This window comes from Ursus maritimus, unplaced genomic scaffold, assembly GCF_017311325.1.
Source record: "Ursus maritimus isolate PB19 unplaced genomic scaffold, ASM1731132v1 scaffold_12, whole genome shotgun sequence".
In the NCBI taxonomy this organism is placed as follows: domain Eukaryota; kingdom Metazoa; phylum Chordata; class Mammalia; order Carnivora; family Ursidae; genus Ursus; species Ursus maritimus.
The window spans coordinates 9,754,508-9,774,989 of record NW_024423564.1 but is presented as its reverse complement, the minus strand read 5'-3'; the positions used below and the strand labels follow the sequence as shown (position 1 = coordinate 9,774,989).

General features: G+C 42.1%; 1 pseudogene; it reads left to right on the top strand.

The window, feature by feature from the left end:
* The first annotated feature begins 16,307 nt into the window (after positions 1-16,307).
* On the top strand, positions 16,308-17,945 carry LOC103669426 (annotated as a pseudogene).
* The last annotated feature ends 2,537 nt before the right edge of the window (positions 17,946-20,482 follow it).

The window sequence follows — 20,482 nt, the reverse complement described above, 5'->3', positions numbered from 1 at the left end:
TCAGTGGCGTCCAGCTGGCTCAGTTGGTAGAGCATCCAACTCTTGATCTCAGGGTTGTGAGTTTGAGCCCCATGTTGGGTGTAGAGATTAAAAAACAAAGAAATTTTAAAAATTGCTTTCTCAAAAGGTTGTAACAATTTATAGCACTTTTTTTTTTTTGCTCCATCTTTACCCTCAACATTCTGAAAGTTCCTTTCCCCCATATTTGCTGCAACACTGAGCATTATCAATTATTTTTACATTGACCAATCCGATTGAATGAAAAGTGATGCATCGGAAGGAGGATTCTGGAAAGATGGCAGAGTACAAAGCACCAGGAACCTCTCTCCCCACCTCGATTACAATTTTACTGGCAAAATCTGTCTGGGGTAGCTATTTTGAACTCTGGAGTCTACCGCAAGGCTTGCAACTTCCGGGGGAAATCTTGGACAGTAGATTGTGGTTAACTTTGGTCAATTTAAGCTCCCACCAAAGCAGCAGCTACCTATCCCCTACATCCCAGCCCTATTGCAGGCAAGTGTACATATATTCCAGGGGCAGCTTGCATGCAGCTTGTGGGAGCCACGGTAGGCAATAGAGACCATGTCCTCTAATAATGGGGGGATCTGTGCTCTGACCAGTGATTGCTGGTTCTGATCATGGAGGTGCAGGCTCGGAGGTAGGCAGCCACCCCCACCCCACCCTCCCCACCACAGTTACATGCCTCTCCAGCTCTGGTTGAAGTGACTTCCAGAGGATATAAGGGGCTGATGCCTTTTTTTTTTCCTTTTTAATCTCTATTTTTCTATTTTTTTTTCCTTTTAGGAGCCACACTAGGACATTTGAGAACACTTCATTCCAAAGCAAGCACATATATGAGGGAATTTATAAAGTCATTATGCATGCCCAGGAAAAGGTACAGGACCAGAAAAGACTGGAGAAGACTCAGGGTGCCTGGCTGGCTCAGTCACCAGGGCATGTGACTCTTGATATGAGGGTGATGAGTTCGAGCCCCATGCTGGGTGTAGAGTTTACTTAAAAAATAAATAAATAAATAACCGTAAAGACTGCTTCAATAAATGGTGCTGGGAAAATTGGACAGCTACATGCAAAAGAATGAAACTTGACTACTCTCTCACACCATACACAAAGATAAACTCCAAATGGATGAAAGACCTCGATGTGAGACAGGAATCCATCAAAATCCTAGAGGAGAACATAGGCTGCAACCTCTTTGACATCGGCCACAGCAACTTTTTTCATGACACATCTCCAAAGGCAAGAGAAACAAAAGAAAAAATGAACTTGTGGGACTTCATCAAGATAAAAAGCTTCTGCACAGGCAAGGGAACAGTCAAAAAAACTAAGAGGCAGCCCACGGAATGGGAGAAGATATTTGCAAATGATACTACAGATAAAAGATTAGTATCCAAGATTTACAAAGAACTTCTCAAACTCAATACACAGGAAACAAATAAATCAAAAAATGGGCAGAAGATATGAGCACTTTTCCAATGAAAACATACAAATGGCTAACAGACACATGAAAAAATGTTCAACATCATCAGCCATCAGGGAAATTCAAATCAAAACCACACTGAGATACCACTTACACCAGTTAGAATGGCAAAAATTGACAAGGCAAGAAACAACAAATGTTGGAGAGGATGTGGAGAAAGGGGATCCCTCTTACGCTGTTGGTGGGAATGCAAGTTGGTACAGCCACTTTGGAAAACAGTGTGGAGGTCCCTCAAAAAGTTAAAAATAGAGCTACCCTATGATCCAGCAATTGCTCTACTGGGTATTTATTTACCCCAAATATACAGACGTAGTGAAGAGAAGGGCCATATGCACCCCAATGTTCATAGCAGCATTGTCCACAATAGCCAAATTGTGGAAGGAGCTGAGATGCCCTTCAACCGATGACTGGATAAAGAAGATGTAGTCCATATATAGAATGGAATATTACTCAGCCATCAAAAAGAATGATTACCCAACATTTGCAGCAACGTGGACGGGACTAGAGGAGATTATGCTAAGTGAAATAAGTCAAGCAAAGAAAGACAATTATCATATGGTTTCACTCATTTGTTGAACATAAGGAATAGCAGGGAGATGGGTAGGAGAAGGAAGGGAAAATGAAGGGGGGGGGTAAACAGAGGGGGAAATGAGCCACAAGAGACTATGGACTCTGGGAAACAAACTGAGGGCTTCAGAGGGGAGGGAAGTGGGGCATGGGCTAGCCCAATGATGGGTATTAAGGAGGGCACATATTGCATGGAGCACTGGATGTTATACGCAAACAATGAATCATGGAACACTACATCAAATACTAATGATGTACTGTATGGTGACTAACATAGCATAATAAATAAATAAATAAATAAATAACCTATGGGAAACCATCAAATGGACCAATATAAACATTGTGGGAATCCCAGAATATGAAGAGAAACAAAAAGGGGTAGAGATATTATTTGAAAAAATAATGGTCCCAAATCGATTAATGGTCCCAAATTTGGAAGAGAGAAATATAAACATCCAAGAAGCTCAATGAACTCCAACTAAAATTAATTCAAAGAGACCCATACTGGGGTGCCTGGATGGCTCAGTCAGTTACGTGTCTGCCTTCAACTTAGGTCATGATCTTGGCGTCCTTCTCCCTCTGCCCCTCCCCCTGCTTGTGCATGTGCACACTCTTTCACGCTCACTCACTCTCAAATAAATAAATAAATAAATAAATCTTTAAAAACAAACAAACAAAAAAACAAAGAGACCCATAGCAACACATTATAATTAAACTGTCAAAAGACAAAGGCAAAGAAAGAATGTTGAAAGCAGCAAGACAGAAATGACTTTTCACATACTAAGGGATCGTCTAAGAACGCTAACAGATGGGGCAGCTGGCTGGCTCAGTCAGTAGGGTGTGCAACTCTTGATCTTGGTGTTGTGAATTCAAGCCCCATGTTGGGTGTAAAGATTACTTCGAAGAAAAATAAAGAAAATATGCTTATACAAGGAATAAAGAAAAGATTGAGGTGTATATATTTTTGCAAAATGGTTTTACAGTTTTCCCAACATTTTTTTGTTCTTATTTCCTTTTTTTTTTTTTTTTTTTAAGTAGGCTCCACACCCAATGTGGGGCTTGAGTCAGCCAGGTGCCCCACCAACATCATTGTTTTGAGTAATCTATCTTTCCCCACTGATATGAAAATTTTATTTTTTTAAAGATTATTTATTTATTTGAGAGAAGGAGAGAGTGAAAGAACAAGAGAGGGAGGAGGGTCAGAGGGAGAAGCAGACTCCTCACCAAGCAGGGAGCCCAAAGTGGGGTTGGATCCCAGGACTCTGGGATCATGACCTGAGCCGAAGGCAGACACTTAACCTATTTACGCACCCAGGCACCCCTGAAAAAGATTTTTAAATACATATTAAATAGTATATATATTTAGTTCTGTTTTTCTGCTTTCAGTTTTTTCCTTTGATCTGATCTAGGTCCATTTCTGCTCTAGTGCTAGGATGTGTGAATTACTATAGCTTTATAATTAGATTTATTATATGGTAATCTGGAATGCAAGCCATCTATTACTCATCTTTGTCAGATGTTACCTGGCTCTTCTCAAATATTTACTCTTCTAGATAAACTAGAAAATCATTTCATGAAAATCCAACCAAATAAGCAGACAAACACAAGCTATGTTGGAATTAAAGATTCATTTTTGGAAAAATTGTTATATTTAAAATCTATTTTAGTCTTCCTAGCCAAAAATGCTTTAAAATTTCATTCTTTTTTCTTTTTTTAAGATTTTTTTAGGGGCGCCTGAGTGGCGCAGTCCTTAAGCGTCTGCCTTCGGCTTAGGGCGTGATCCCAGCGTTCTGGGATCGAGCCCCACATCAGGCTCCTCCGCTGTGAGCCTGCTTCTTCCTCTCCCACTTTCCCTGCTTGTGTTCCCTCTCTCGCTGGCTGTCTCTCTCTGTCAAATAAATAAATAAAATCTTTAAAAAATATATATTTTTTAAAGTAATCCCTACACATAACATGGGGCTCAAACTCACAACCCTGAGATCAAGAGTTGGGTGCTCCACTGACTGAGCCAGCCAGGTGCCCCAATTCTTTTTTAAAAAAACATCGTTCACTTTAATAAACAGTTCTTGAAGGCCCAATATGTATTAGGAGCTGTACTAGGCATCAGAGACACAAAAATTAAGACATGGCCTCTAGGAAGTCCTATCTTGGCTGGGAGACTGACAAGTAAAGAAGTAGCACTAATATAATGTACGATAAGTAAATATAAAAGTATGCTTACGACCTAGAGAACATTGATAAAGAAGACTGTAAGTGCCTCATGGAGAAGGGTAGCAAGGAAGGCTGCAAGAAGCTATGACCTTTACCTGTTCCTTGAAGGACGAGTACTAAATTCACCAGCCGCAAAGTAGGGAAGGTATTCTGAGGAAAAAGTTTTTGAAAAGGGACAAAATAATGAAAAGGTATGTCATGGTGGGTTTGGAGGATTATAAAAATTTACTATGGTTTGAGAATTGGGTTCAGATAATGAACTGGCAGCTGAGACTGAAAAACTTAGATTTATTTTTTTTTTAATTATTATTATTAACATATAAGGTATTATTTGTTTCAGAGGACAGGTCTGTGATTCATTGGTCTTACACAATACACAGCGCTCACCACAACACATACTCTCCCCAGTGTCCATCACCCAGCCCCCCCAGCCCCCCAGCCCCCCACACCCCCACTTGTCTTAGATTTAGAAATAATAGCAGAATTTAATATGTACCAGGCACCGTTCTATGCACTTTATGTGTTATAAATTTATGTGTTTTTACAACAATCTTATCAGATAGTACAATTACTGCGCATATTTTTCACATGGAACACAGACAGAAAGAATAAATAAACTTGCTTGAGGTCCCATAGCCATAAGTTACAATCAAAATTTACTCCTGGAAGTTCGTCTTAACCATAAGCCTCACTATCTGCTTCTCTCTCCGTAGCTTTGTATGCTATGGTAAGAAGTTTACCTCTTAATTATAGGTAACAAAGAGCCAATGAAGATTTTTTTAGTGAGGGAGGGGCAGAGGGAGAGAGAGAGAGAATCCCAAGCAGGCTCTACACCCAGCGCATAGCCCGACGTGGGGCTTGCTCTCACCACCCTGAGATCATGACCTGAGCCAATATTAAGAGACAGACACTTAACCGATGAACCAGCCAGGTGTCCCACCAATGAAGACTTTTTAAAGAAAAATTTAAAGAAGATTTAGAAAGGAGTGACATATTAGGTCAATTTTGGAGGGAGGATTCCTTTGGTAGCAGCTTTGAGGGTGAAGTAGTAGGAAAGAATGGTTACAAGGAAAACAGGGAAGAGGCTGTTCCTAGTATTCGTGACATGTGGCAGTGAATGTAGAGGGGGGTCAGGATTCGTGTGACATTTCCAAAGTAAATGAATAGAATTTGGTGATTAGTCAGATACAAGGAACAGGGAGGCGTCAAGGGCAAGTTGAGTATGAGAATCTTGCAGAACATCCAGTGGAGTCTTCTAAGGACTACTCGGGGAGAGTCACCCAGCTAAAGATACGGGTTAGTGAGTCATGCAGTTTATTAGTGGTAATTGAAACCTATGGGAATGGATGGCTCAGGTAAAACAACCCAACAGAGCCTTAGGGAACACCAGCATGTAAGTAATAGGAGGAGAGAAGTAGCTCATAAAAATACAGATAAAGACTGGTAAACAGGTAGGAAGATAATTAACGTAAAAAATAGAAAGTAATAAATACCATAAAAAAATACAAACAAAGTAATGTGGGAGTTCGGAGGAGGATTACAGCTTAATCTTTCTGAGCCTCTGTTAAATCATCTGTAAAATTAGGTTGGACTAAGTGGTCCCTGAAGTCTCTTTTGTCTCTAAACCTCTGCATCTATTCAGTGTCTAATCATATGCCCACTAATGCGGTAGATGGTATGGGAAGATACGAGGCATAACCCTGGCCGTGGAGGAGCTTTCAATCTACTGGGGACCCTACCCCCCCCCACACACACATAGGCCAAAAAACCACTGGAGATAGAGATCATTTATAATTAAGGGGGGAATTTGTGGCATAGCCTGTGGGTTGCAAATCCAGAGAAAGAAGAGAGTACCACGATCTGTGTACGGGAGCTTACTAGATTTAGGTAGAGAAGAGAAGAGTGTGGGGAGAGTTAAAGAAGTGAGTCCACTGATTTCACTAAACTTGAAGATCTCAGCTGGGAACACATGGGAAGTAGAATTTTAGATAGCTAGGGTCAGGCAGATTGTGGTGGCCCTTATAAACCCAGAGAATGGGGTTTAGAATTGAATGGAGGCAGTAGGGAGCTACTGTCGATTCTTGGGCAGCGTTGTGACATATTTAAGACACAGGATGTAGGTAATTTGATCTCAGCTATTCTTACTACACAAAATGTCTACCGTTATTACGCTTCTTCCCATCGCCAGTCTCGTTCTGTAGTGGATGCTGTGGTGTGCTGCCCAGATCACGCCCCTATAGATCTGAAGCACTCCAGCTTCTGGGACAGTAGACAGCTGGCAACTCTCAGCTATGGCCCTCTCTGGAACTTGCCCTTGGCTGAAGACAACCACCTGTCCGATGGCATGCCACCTCACTAGAAGCAGCCCCCACACAGTAACTGGTTGACGGGGTTTACCAAGGCCCATCTAATTCACCCCAGTGCAGAAAGACTCAAAAGCGTCATCTGAGCTCCCGAGCTCCCAGTAGGGATTAACTGAGGCTTTTGTGGCAACATCACAGATCAACTCTTGCCTAATCCTTCTTCCTTCATTCTCCCACAGGTGCCGATGCCAAGAACACTTCCTGATAAACTTCCTGCATGCTAATTTCCATCTCAGATTTTTTTTTGCTGGGGAACCAAACTGCAACACACGGGGTAATTATATTTTCCCACAACTTTTCATCTAGGCTGCTTAACGATTTAAGTGTAAAAAATTTTTGTAAACCCAGATTTTGGTTTGAGCAGTTTTCCTCAACCACTTCGACTTCTGTAGTTTAGAACACCAAGATCTACCTTTTATAAAACCTGCAATCCCTAAGTTCACATACCCCTTTGGCAATATACACCAGTGTAGTTTGTGAGGAGAGCACAGCCACAAACAGCTAAGCATAAATCATGAATACCAACGAAAATGAAATGCGTTAGTGGTATCATGTCTTGGCAGGATATACTCTTGGCTAGTGGAGCACATTGTTGGGTGCCTTGTATAGTAATACACCTGGAGGTCACAGGTGTTGTGCAGAGGTGGTCAGTCCATAGCTGGAAATTTTACAAAGTGCTGTTTCAGGTCACAAAGAAATTGTGACACCATTTGATTTTTTAAGTAGTTGCGGTGGTCTAAAATATCTTGTACTTAGCACCATTCTTTAAAAAAATCACCAACATTATACTACCAGATGTCTCTCAGCTAACACCTTACTCTCCCTCAGTTCATAAGCACTATGAACGAAGTTCAGAAATTCAAAAGTTGGAATAAAAACGGGCAGCAAAACATTGTCATTCTAAAATTGGTGGTAAAACGGTAAGTACTGTTGGAATGGTTGCCTTGACGTGTCCACAGCATAAAGTGCCTGTGCAAAATATCGTACTAAGACAATGATTGGGGGCGCCTGGGTAGCGCAGTCGTTAGGCGTCTGCCTTCAGCTCAGGGCATGATCCCAGAATCCCGGGATCGAGTCCCACATGGGGCTCCTCCGCTGGGAGCCTGCTTCTTCCTCTCCCACTCCCCCTGCTTGTGTTCCCTCTCTTGCTGGCTGTCTCTCTCTCTGTCAAATAAATAAATAAAAAATCTTTAAAAGCAAAACAAAACAAAAGACAATGATTGGTCTGGCAGCTTTTGAGGGAAGGTAGTGCTGTGGAAAAGGGATTGGAGAGATGGTTCGTCTGTATTGCCGATGGCCTACGTCACTTTTTTGTCCTTATGATGCCTTGTCTTTCCTTCTTTTTTTTTTAAGATTTAATTTATTTATTTGTGTGTGTGTGAGAGAGAGAGAGCACAAGCAGGGGGAACAGCAGGCACAGGGAGAAACAGGCTCCCCACTGAGCAAGGAGCCCAATGTGGGACGTGATCCCAGGACCCCGGGATCATGACCTGAGTGGAAGGCAGACGCCCAACCGGCTGAGCTACCCAGGCGCCCCTGATGCCTTGTCTTTGAATGTCCTTTCCTTCACAAGATTAATAGACAGAGCTTAGAAACAAGAAGCATTCAGTGCCCACTAAAATTATCAAGGTTTTAGCCTTGAAATAGATGGATTTAATCACACTCGTTATAACAAATACAAATTCCGTAAAACGAAACATATATTGAAAATGCAGGGACTGCAACTGACATATTGCCAAAGAATAAATTATATCCTGTGCTATCATTGTGTTTTCAGAAATGAGGAATACTAGGAGAAAACAGCAAAGTAGTAATTATACCAATTACAACTGATTAGGTGGCATTAACATAAAAAGATACACTCCTTTTATTATTCTCTCTTACGCTACAAGAAGGCTCTGATGTATTAAGATATCTTGTTCCAGGGATGCCTGGGTAGCTCAGTCAGTTGGGCGTCTGACTCTTGATTTTGGCTCAGGTTGTGATTTCAGGGTCGTGAGATCGAGCCCTGTACTGGGCTCCACACTCAGCATGGAGTCAGCTTGAGATTCTCTCTCTCCTTCTTCCGCCCCTCCCCTACCCCCCGTGGGCACACCTGTGCTCTCTCTCTATCTCAGATAAATAAATAAATCTTTTTAAAAAAAGATAATCTGGTCACTCTTTAAAATTTCCTTTTTTTTTTTTTGTTAGGATTTTAAGTAATCTCTGTACCCAACAGGGGGCTCGAACTCATAGCCCTGAGATCAAGAGTCCCATGCTCCAAAAACTGAGCCAGCCAGGCACCCCTAAAATTTCTTTTTATAAATGATTATGTTCAGCAACTTTAGAAGAGTACTAGGAATTTGTATTGTTGCCCGTGATGAAAATTTCTTTTAGCTGTGCTACAATTTTCACTGTTATATGCTACGATGGTTTCTAATTTTCTAATCTGTTTTTCATGTGCTATTGTAATACTATCACTGAATTTTTTTGCATCTATTTATAGAACAAAATAATGCAAAATGCTATAATAAATGGAGTATATCAGTATCTGCTATTGTTTATTTTTTGTTAGAAATTGAGATTAATGGTGGCAAACTAATTGCTCTTTTTTTTTTTAAGATTTTATTTATTTATTCGACAGAGATAGAGACAGCCAGCGAGAGAGGGAATGCAAGCAGGGGGAGTAGGAGAGGAAGAAGCAGGCTCCCAGCAGAGGCGCCCCATGTGGGACTCGATCCCAGGATTCTGGGATCATGCCCTGAGCCGAAGGCAGACGCCTCACGACTGCGCTACCCAGGCGCCCCCACTAATTGCTCTTTTAGATGTAGTAGAACTCTATTTCTTTGCAGATCTCCAGTGTGAATCTGACAGTCTAGGATCCTTTTTTATGTTTCTGGTGAGTTGGGCACCCTTTATATTTTGAACAAAGAAAGCAAAATCTATGTGAAATTAAATTTAACCTCTGGAAAAAAAAACAGAAGAATTCTTCAGTATGTAGAACATCAGTGTAAATTATCTCCATTTTCTCAAGTCGCAGAGTAGAGAGCAGGTACTATGCATTGCTGTGCAAATAATTTATTTAACTTTTTGATGACCTTGTGCCGTCTATGGTCAAACAAGAACACTACAAGAAATAGGCAGGTTTTTTTTTTCAAAAGTAGGAAAGAGGCGTGCCTGGGTGGCTCAGTTAGTTAAGTGTCTGCCTTTGGCTCAGGTTATGATCCCAGGGTCCTGGGACTGAGTTCCACATTGGGCTCCCTGCTCAGCAGAGAGTCCACTTCTCTCTCTGCCCCCTTCCCCCAGCTCATGCGCTCTCTCTCTCTCAAATAAATAAATAATCTTTTGAAAAAGAGGTAGGAGAGAATAACAGATGTGGATTGAAGGGAAGACCTTTGAACTTAGTGAAAAGCACAAGACATAAAATAAGGCAAAGGCCATTTAAGTGTGGTAAAGTAGATGCTCTTCAGGCCATTTTTAGTGAGTAGTTAAAATGTAATTATAATTATCAGCAAAAGCCTAACATATACAGTCATTAGCCGAATTCAGTTTAAGAAAGCTACTTTCTCAGCTGTACACACATCTTTCCTTTTTGCAAGAGTTTGATTGTATAGTAGGAGAAGGGAACAGGGAGGTAAGGTGAAGCTGAGCTTTTAAATGTCCTAATTATGTAACCTTAAACTCCATACCCAAATTACTTGAGACCAAAAATTTTCAAGATCTGGAGAAAGAAAATTATAGAAGGGTATTAACATCTCTCCTTCTCCTACTATATTTAAAGCATTTCTTTTCACTTACTGTAATATAATGGGACATTTGGAGTACCTTCCTTCCATTTCATTTCTAAGTTCTGCATAATGAGATTATGTTTTCATATGAACAAAATTTCATTATTACAAGATGTTAATATCCATTTTACTTTTCTTTTTTAAGTAGCTTCCAAGCCCAGGGCAGAGCCCAACATGGGGCTTGAACTCACAACCTTGAGATCAAGACCTGAGCTGAGATCAAGTGTTGGAGGCTTAACCAACTGAGCCACCCAGGTGCCCTTGTTAATATCCATTTTAAAGGCATTTCTATCTGTAGCAAATTGTATATAAATTAATATTACTAGCTTACTTCTTTCTATTCTCTTCCGTTGATTTGACATTCTCTTGTAATTAATATTTTTATGTGGTGCAAAATCAGCTTTGGGAAACCAAAGTTTAACTGAAGGTATGTCAAAATGTTGCAGTCGATATTAATAGTTTTTAATGTACAATAAAATCTCATTTTAATGAATATAAATTGCTGTGTTGTATCCAAATCTCATTAAAATGGAAATTTACTGCTACTGAACATAGACAGACTATTTAATCATTTACGTAAAATAAATACAAAGCATATTGTTCACATCATTATCAGCCCAGTGTCCTCCTTTTTCCTTGTCTATCTGCCAGCCTTTCTCCTAATGTTAGCTCGACAGTAATTGATGGTGTGATGTTAGATAAGTCATCACTGTCCAGGTGTAAGATTCCTGGTTGGTGAATGTGGAAATTAAGGGCATGACTTGCAAGTTGCATACATCACCTCAGTCACTATCTCACTGAACACAACCTAGTCACATGGGGTATGCACATGATTGGATGGGAAACTGGGAGATGAATGTTTGCTAAGCAGCCATGTGCCCAGCTAACACTTCTATTATTACAGAAGGGGACAGCATATGTTCCAGGGACAAGTAGTAGTCCCTGCTACAATAAGTCACTGAGACAGTATGCTCTAAGTTTACCCCCTTTCCGTCTCAGAAGACATACAGGAATCCAACCAAGTAAAATAGACATTAGAGGGATAATCTTTTTTTTTAATATTTTATTTATTCGTTTGAGAGAGAGAGAGAGCTCCCGCACAAGCAGGGGGAGAGGCAGAGGGAGAAGCAGGCTTCCTGCTGAGCAGGGAGCCCGATGTGGGACTCGATACCAACACCCTGAGATCATGACCTGAACCAAAGGCAGACACTTAATCATCTGAGCCACCCAGGCGCCCCTAGAGGAATAATCTTGAACCTTTAAAATAAAAGACAGGTATTGGAAACTTCAGCTCTCCACCTGCTGTTTTTTGGGTTTTTTAAAGATTTTTTAAATTCATTCATCTGACAGAGAGAGAGAGAGAAAGCACAAGTAGGCTGAGCGAGAGGGAGGAGCAGACCCCCCGCTGAGCAGAGAGCCTGATGCAGGGCTTGATCCCAGGACCCTAAGATCATGACCTGAGCTGAAGGCAGATGCCCAACCAATGGAGCCACCCAGGTGCCCCTCGACCTACTGTTAATAACAAATTACTTATCCCTCATCTCTCAACTTTTATTGGCTATTTCCCAGCCCAAACTATCTAACAGACCTGTAAAAACATCCGCATTCTCCACTACTAAAATTATACCATAATAAATATTATGTGTCTATTACATTTTTCTCTGTAAAGAAAAACATCATGGGGAGTAGATGGGTGAACTGCTTATCATACTGGGCCAGCTAAATCAAAGGGCTTATCTTTTAATCTAGGGAAGATTTAAAGTATATGTGCCTAACTTCTTTCTCTCCTTCTGCTCATGGAAGCACCATCGCCATCTTACTTTGGGAAACTATCACTCCAATCGAATCTGTCAATTACAGTATTCTTTTTTTTTTTTTTTAAGATTTTATTTACTTATTTGAGAGAGAGAGTGCACTAGAGAGAGCAAGCATGAGTCGGGGACAGAGGGAGATGGAGAAGCAGGCTCCCCGCTGAGCAGGGAGCCCGATGTGGGGCTTGATCCTTGCACCCTGGGATCACGACCTGAGCCGAAGGCAGACGCTTAACCAACTGAGCCACCCAGGTGTCCCTAACTATAGTATTCTACCACCAAGACCACAGGTGCATGACCCAGGCCTGGCTAATCACATGACCCAAACCCCATGGCCATACCTCTGAGTCCAAGGATTGAACATGAAATCCAGACCAGATCAACTGGAACCCTTCTCTGGAATTGTATGTGCTGATATACTTGTTTCTTCTGAGATTACTAAAGTGGGGTGATGTAAGTCAAGCTGCCTTGTCTTTGGCTCCTGCTGTACAGAGGAAGCCTCTCTGTAGGAGAGGAAGAAGGCCAGAACAGGAAAAAGAGGGATGAAAAACAATTAGAATGACATAGAATCCCTGGTTTAGTTGACCCTGCCCCCAGCTCTGCCCTTACCAGTTCAATGAACCAATAAATGCCCTTTTATTGCTTAAGGTATTTTTAGTTAGCTTTCTGTCACTTGCAAACAGAGTTCCAATGTGCAGCAATACATTCTAAAGATAGAGGAAGCAAAGAGGATCTAATGTAGTAAATGTTAGTCCTCAGGGTAGAAAGCAGGGTAAAATAGAAATATTAACATCCATTCCCAAATAAGTTAAAAAGTGTGCCAGTAGTCGGTCTTATTTTTTTTTCTTACTTATTTTTGATCCCATTGGTATACAACAAATTCGTATTGAAATTGAATGAAATGTGGGGTTTCTCTCTGTGACTGTGTGCTCTACTGGTATTAAAAACAGTACCCTCTGGGTGCCTGGGTGGCTCGGTCGGTCAAGCATCTGCCTTCTGCTCGGGTCATGATCCCAGGGTCCTGGGATTGAGCCCCACGTCAGGCTCCTTGCTCAGCCGGGAAGTCTGCTTCTCTCTCTCCCTCTGCCCCTCACCCTGCCTGTGCTCCCTCTCCCTCTCTAATAAATAAAATCTTTAAAAAAACAAACAAAAAATAGTACCTTCTGATATAGAGGGGCTATCCTTGAGTGATGGCTTCTGAATAATTTTCATTTTCTTCTTTCTTGCTGCATTTTCTAAATTGTCTATAATAAACACATACTTACCATTTTAATCAAATAGTTATTGTCGCTATCTATTATTATATTAGTTTTCTATTGGTGCTGTAGCAAACTGCCACACACTTAGTGGCTTAAAGAAAAACAAATTTAGGGGCGCCTGGGTGGCTCAGTCAGTTAAGCATCTGCCTTCAGCTCAGGTCATGATCCCAGGGTCCTGGGATCCAGCCCTGATCAGGCTCTCTGCTCAGCGGGGAGCCTGCTTCTCCCTCTCCCTCTGCCTACCGCTCTGCCTACTTGTGCTCTCTCCGTCAAATAAATAAATAAAATCTTAAGAAAAAAGGAAGAAAAACAAATTTATATTTTATAGTTCTGGAGGTCAGAAGTCTAAAATGGGATCTATAAAGGTTGAGTGTCCTCAGGAGAAGAATATCCTGGGCGTGGTTGGTTTCCTTGTCTTTTCCAGTTTCACAGAGCTACACATTCTTTGGCTCATGGGCTCCTTCCTTCATCTGCAGAGCCAGCCAGTTAGCATCTTCTCCCCATTCTGACCTCCAACTTCCCTCCTGTAAGGACCCTTGTGATTACACTTGCCCCAGATTAATCCAGGATAATTTCCCCATCTCATGAATCTTAACTTTTTTTTTTCCTAAAGATTTTATTTATTTGTCAGAGATAGAGCACAAGCAGGGGGAGCGGCAGGCTCCCCGCTGAGCAAGGAGCCCAATGCGGGGCTCGATCCCACCACCCTGGGATCATTACCTGAGCCTGGGATCATGACCTGAGCCGAAGGCAGATGCTTAATCGACTAAGCCACCCAGACATGCCCTCATCGACCTTAAACTAATCACATCTGCATAATTCCTTTCGCCAAGGAAATTAATGCATTTACAGGTTCCAGGGATTACCAACTGAACATCTGTGGGGGCCATTATTCAGCTAACTATGACTATCTATGTATGGAGGAATATAAAAGTCAATCAATATAAAAACTGAGAAGCAAGCACAACCTCGCTATGCTCAGAAGCGGTGTCTTACTCTGCTCGGGCTACTATAACAAAAATACCATGGACTGGGTAGATTACACAACAAACTTTGATTCCTCACAGTTTTGGAGGCTGGGAAATCCAAGACAATGGCATCAGCAGATTTGGTGTCTAGTGAGAGTCCAATTCCTGTTCACAGAGAGCAGTCCTCTCACTGTCTCGTCATATGGCAGAAGAGGGGAAGGAACTCTCTGGGGTCTCTTTCATAAGGGCAGAAATCCTATTCCTGGGGGCTCCACCCTCATGACATAATCACCTACCTCCCAAAGGCCCCACATCCAAATACCATCATACTGGGGATTAGATTTCAACATATGAATTTGCAGGAGGAGAGGGGATACCAATGTTCAGTCTGTAGCAGAAGGCAATATTTCAATAATTGGACGAAGGCCCATAGGAAAAAATAAACTAAACAATCTCTGGGTCATGTTCGGGTTACAGCTTCCCTGATAGCTACAAAAGTCTGTTCTGGGGAAATTAGGGAGCAAGGTTGTAAATTAATCCTGGGAAACAAAGGGTTTCGCATTGCTGGGTTTCTGGCAAGGCTGGGATGCAGGCCAGGTACAACTGCACATTTGGCAGGAATATGGTCAGATGAACTCATATGAAGTTTCTACTTCTAAGCTCTCTTGGGGTAAGACAGAGCAGAACATTTCCAACAGGTCAAGGAGGGCAGAGACCAGGAACTTCATGAGGACATAGGGCAAGCCAACTGTAGGACAGAAATGTGGGCCAGGCTCACCTGGGCACTCTGCTCCTCAGGGTAAAAAGATGGTACCATGATAATGGTCATCTTTGTGATGAGAGCTCTCAAAATTTTGTTTCTGGAGTCACACAGTTCCAATCTATAATTGGTTGGCCCCTATTGAGTGTACAAATATAATCTTGGGATTCCCTTTCACCAATCTCTGTGGAAGTTTCTCATTACCTTTTCCCTTTGTTGGATCAGGAGAGCATGTCCTCCAGCAGCTCCTTAAGAGAAGGTACTGGTAGTAAGTGTTTTTGAGATCTCACTTGACTGAAAATGTCTTCATTCTATCCTCAACCTGAGAATTTGACTATGTATAGAGTCCTGGATTGGAAAATTTTCATAAGAATTCCAAAGGCACTGCTCCTTTGTCTTTCTAGCTTCCAGAATTAATTTTGAGAAGCGTGAAGATATATTGATTCTGGATTCTTTTTTTTTTCCCCCAAAGTTGTTGCTGTATTCTCTTCTTCTATTAGGAAGTGTCTTCAGATTCTTTGTTTACATAAACATTGAGAATGGACCACCGGCATCATCTTGAGGATGCCTGAGATCACCCCCAGATGCCTGCCAGGGAGGCATCTGAGCACCCTCCCGGGTTCATGGCAAGGAGCTCAAGAACATCCCCAACACCAGTCTGGAGGATACCACAACATTGTTCTAGTGATTATTACTGATTCTTGATACACCTCCCCTAGCTCTTGCAGAATCTTTTTGTCCTTGGTGTTCCGACATTTCACAATAATATGCTTTGAAGTTTGTTTCTTTTCAGCTGTTGTACTGGGACCTTGGAATCTAGAAACTCTTATCATTTAGTTATGGAAAATTCTGGATTATTTTGTTGATTTCTTTCTGTTTTCTTTCTTTTTTTAAATCTCAAAATATTTGGATATTGACTTTCTGAACTAGTCCTTATTTTTTTCTCTATTTTCTTTTTTTGCCTTTTTGGCTCCACTTTCTGGGACAGTTTGTCAATTTTTTTTTTAAAGATCTTATTTATTTGTCAGATAGAGAGAGCAAGCACAAGAAGAGGGAGTGGCAGGCTCCCCAGTGAGCAAGGAGCCTGATTCAGAACTCAATCCCAGGACACTGGGATCATGACCTGAGTCGAAGGCAGATGCTTAACCAACTGAGCCACCCAGGTGTCCCCAAATTTTTAATTCCCAACATTTATATTGAATTTTAACTTCTGCTACCACTAAAATTCCTAAGAGCTGTTTTGTTCTCTGGGTGTTCCTTAATAAAATAGCATCTTGTTTTTTTATCTTCTTACTTCTCTGAGGATGTATTTTTCTTTTAAGTAAACTCTACCCCCTAATGAGGCTCGAACTCACGACCCCCAGATCAAGAGTCACATGCTCTGCCAACTAAGCCAGCCAGGTGCCCCATCTGAGGATATATTTCTTAACAAAAAAGGTTTCCTTCTTGCACCATCTGTTGTTTTCCTCACGGGGTTTCCTGTTTCTGTTCCTTGTCTTTCATGATAAAGACATCTCTCAGGTATCTTTCTGGTAATCCTCGACTGTCCATTCGTATTTAAGAGTGGGGAAGTCCCCGTGTGGCCCACCTTGGATGTCCGCCCCTCACTGACCTGAGTCCAAGGACATGGCGAACCAGGTTATCAAGTGCAAGGCGGCAGTTGCCTGGGAGGCAGGAAAGCCTTTCTCTATAGAGGAGGTAGAAGTGGCACCCCCAAAGGCTCATGAAGTTGGAATTAAGATGATCGCCACTGCAGTTTGCCACGCCTATACCCTGAGTGGGGCTGATCCTGAAGGGGGTTTTCCAGTGATCTTGGGACACGAAGGTGATAGAATCGTGGAAAGTGTTGGCGAAGGATTTACTAAGCTGAAGACAGGTGATGCTGTCATCCCACTTTATATCCCACAGTGTGGAGAATGCAAATTTTGTCTAAACACTAAAACAAACCTTTGCCAGAAGATAAGAGTTACTCAAGGGAGAGGATTAATGCCAGATGGTACCAGCAGATTTACTTGCAAAGGCAAGACAATTCTATATTCCTTGGGAACCAGCACATTTTCTGAATATATAGTCGTGGCTGGTATCTCTGTTGCTAAAATTGATCCGTTAGCACCTTTGGATAAAGTCTGCCTTCCGGGTTGTTGTGGCATTTCAACTGGTTATGGTGCTGCCGTGAACACTGCCAGGGTGGGGCCTGGCTCCACTCGTGCCGTCTTTGGCCTAGGAGGGGTTGGATTGGCGGCTATCATGGGCTGTAAGATGGCTGGTGCAAACCGGATCATTGGTGTGGACATGGATAAAGACGAATTCACAAGCGCCAAGGATTTTGGAGCCTCTGAATGTATTGACCCCAGGACTTCCGTACACCCATCCAGGAAGTGCTCACTGAAATGACTGACGGGAAAGTAGACTATTCCTTTGAGTGTGTTGCTGACATGAAGCTCATGAGAGCAGCGCTGGAGGCCTGCCACCAAGGCTGGGGTGGCAGCGTGGTAGTCGGAGTGGCTGCTTTGGGGGAAGAAATCGCCACTCGCCGTTTCGGCTGGTAACAAGCCGCATGTGGAAAGGCACTGCCTTTGGAGAATGGAAGAGTGTGGAAAGTGTCTCAAAGTTGGTGTCTGATTAGATGTCCAAAAAGATTAGAGTTGATGAATTTGTGACTTATAATCTGTCTTTTGACCAAATTAAGGAAGCCTTTGAAGCATGCAGGAAAGAGCATTCAAATTGTTGTAAAGCTTTAAATTCAGCAGAGAAAACACATCCATCCTTGTACCTAAGTCCCGTGGTCCGACTGGCACAGCTAGACAAGCAGAGAGAAGCTCTTCCAGGGTTACAGGCTCTTAGACTATCTCTACTACTGCTTCTAGAATAACCCACTCTAAGCAATAATATTTTGTGTATAAAATTCATAAATCTCTAATCAAGGACAAGGCTAATACAGTCACGAATCTGTTTTCTGAACTCTCTGTCACATGAATAATTGCTCGCTTGTTACGGAATATTCCAACATAATAAAAGTAATTTCTGCAAAAAAAGAAAAAAAGAGCAGGGAAGTAAAACACAGATTAGGAAGTCTGTGTGCTGGAGAGGGAGGGGTTGTGGAGCCTCATTGCTAAGGGACTTGGCTGGGTCATTTGTTGAAAAACTGTCAATTTCAACAACCTTTTTTTTTCTCTTGGGCTCCAAAGACTTTCCAATTTCCTATTGAGAGAGGGCAGAGAACAGGCATGGAGGGATGGAGAATAGCCTCGGTGTATATCCATTCACATAGTTCTCCTTTTCAACACAACCGTGGCTCTCGACTGTGTCACAATGTATGTTTCAGTTTCTGAGGGCTGGGGTAACAATATACCACACACTGGGTGGCTTAAAACAACAGACATTTACTGTCTCACAGTTCTGGAGCCTAGAAGTCTGAAGTCGCGGTGTCAACGTGGCCGTGCTCTTTCTGAAGGCTCTAGAATGCATTCCATGCCTCCCTCCCACGTTCTGGTGCTTGCCAGCAATCCTTGTCATTCCTCGGCTTGTAGACTTATCACTGCAATCTCTTATCTTTACGTGGTGTTCTCTTGGTGCCTTCACAATGCCTTCCGTGTGTGTGTGTGTGTGTGTGTGTATCTTCCTCTCTTCTAAGGACAGCAGCTGGGATGGATTTAGGGCCCATCCTCTAAGTGGGTGCTTACTTTGTTCTGCCCCATCTAATGATTTTAGGACTAAATCATCGGAAAGGGAATGGGAGGGATATTAAAATATGTCGAAGTTTAGAAAAAACAAGTATGCCCACAAATTCTTCAACACTATCCCCAACTGAGGTGGAAGCTAATTCCTCTCCCTTGAATAATGGCTGGACTCACTGACTTGCTTCTAACAAATACAATGCGTCAGAAGTAAGTGTGACATCTGGGGCCAAGTCATAGAAGGTAATGCAGCTTCCGCTGGACTCTCTGACATATGACTTTGGAGTCCTGAGTTGTCCTGTAAGGCGTCTGGCTACCCTGAAGCCTCCATGCCAGAGAAACCAGACATAGAGAGAGGTGCCCCAAAGATTCCTGAAGGTCCCAGCTCTCAGCTGTTTGAATCTTCCCAGCCCATGTATTGGATACAAGTGAACAACCTATCGAGGGGTTGTTCCCACTAGTCCCCGCCACCATCTGATCACAACTGTACGAGAAACCCTAAGTCCTATCTGAGCCCAGTAAATCCCCAGCACTGTGAAAGATAACACAAATGCTTGATATTGTTTTATACCACTAAGTTTGGCGGGTAGTAATACTGGATTGGAGCAGAAGAGCAGAAAGGGAGAAGGGGGTGAAGGGGTAAAGGAAGAAGAGAAAGTACGTATCTTTTATAAAAATTTTAAAAATTAAGGATAATGAGATTAAAAGATATCTTTTAAAGATCTTATTTTTAAGTTATCTCTACACCTAACATGGGGCTCAATTTATAATCCTGAGATCAAGAGTCACATGCTCTACCGACTGAGCCAACCAGACACCCCGGAGATTAAAATATTTGAGAACTTACGAACATGCCAGTGAACTTGATGGTACCTGAAAGACTTCTTTCATATGGGCTAGGAAACTCAGTTTCTCTTGAAGTTGATAGAGAAGGGTAACTATTTCATGCTTATCTCTGCTCAGTATTTTCCCTCGTAGGATGACAACAGAAGAAAACTGCAATCTATGTTGTATACTGTAAGATAAACATTGTAAAATTCAAGTGTTTTGCTGCATATGTTACATACCTCCAGGAAAAAAATACCTGGGTCTTTTATCTTGAGGGCCTTAAGTTAGGATGGTTTCTGTTGTGACACAAAATCCAACTCAAATTGACTTGCAAAATAGGCAGTTTACTGGCTCACAGATCAACCCAGCGGTGGGGCTAGTTAACTTGCTGCAGTTTCTCCAATGTCCTGCAGACTTCTTTTCTCTTAGCTTTGTTGGGGTCATCCTCGAGCTCTACAAAGTTATTTACGAACAAGAGGAATCTCCACTAATGGGACAAAGTTTAGGAGTATGACCAGTCTAAAGAAAGAGAACGCTCAATCTCAATTTAGCGATTTGCCATTGATGCGAGCCACTGCTTTCTAGAGTGAACTCCCTCTGAACCAGGACCACTGAGCTCACCTTGGCCAAGGAAACATGCAAACCCTGCATGCTGGTCACTCACCAGACTGGGATTTACTAGCCAAACAGCAAAAGAGTGAGGGGAATTTAAGGGAGTATCACTGGAGAGAGGAGTGTGGCAAAGGGCAGGGATTACCTTAAGTCTAGTCTCT